We start from the raw sequence: 740 nt of genomic DNA on the forward strand, positions 1-740 counted from the left end.
GCTTAGTGCCCCCTGGTGATTCTAGAAGGAGGCAATCCTGGGCTTCTGGACCCAAGCCACTGCCTTCCCTGCCCAGCAGTAGATAAATCTACCTTCCCAGCAGTTCTACCCACTGGCCTACTGCTTGATTATAAGACAGCATCCCAACCGTCTCACACCCTCCTGACCTTGGTATCAACTGCTACTTTCTTTAAGGCCCTGAGCCAGACTTAGAAACTGGAAGGGGCAAGAGGATGTACTCTGTGTCTTAGCCTGGCTATTTCTTCCTCCCTTTCTGCATGGGGTGAGTAGAGCTTGGATTTGTTCTATTTTGGCCTCTGAACCATTGTTTAGAGGAGCCCAGGAAGATTCACCCAAGGCCCACGTCTCCAGGGAACAAGGTGTGGAATGAATGAAGAGAGCAGAGTGACTCTTCCTGTTAGATTCCTCTGTGGCCACAGGCTTCTGTTGCTTTGGTCTTGAGGACAGCTCACCTCAAACATGAATGGAGAGACATCCTAGGGGAGCAGCCAGGAGGCATCTGTCTGTCCAACCAGAGGCTGGGACTAACAAAGAGCAAGGCAGAACATTAATACTTCAAGAGGTATTAGAATTTAATGTGTGAGTGAGGCCAGGGGAGTACTGATGTACAGTAGATATGTAGGATAGGTATGTATGTATATAAACTTGGGCAAATTAAGTCAATTGCAGGATTCTAAGTTATAAAGCTCCTTTTGGTAGAAAGCTGCCTAAGTGGGTTC

The sequence above is a fragment of the Neophocaena asiaeorientalis genome, unplaced genomic scaffold (assembly GCF_003031525.2).
Source record: "Neophocaena asiaeorientalis asiaeorientalis breed wild unplaced genomic scaffold, Neophocaena_asiaeorientalis_V1.1 scaffold406, whole genome shotgun sequence".
Classification (NCBI taxonomy): domain Eukaryota; kingdom Metazoa; phylum Chordata; class Mammalia; order Artiodactyla; family Phocoenidae; genus Neophocaena; species Neophocaena asiaeorientalis.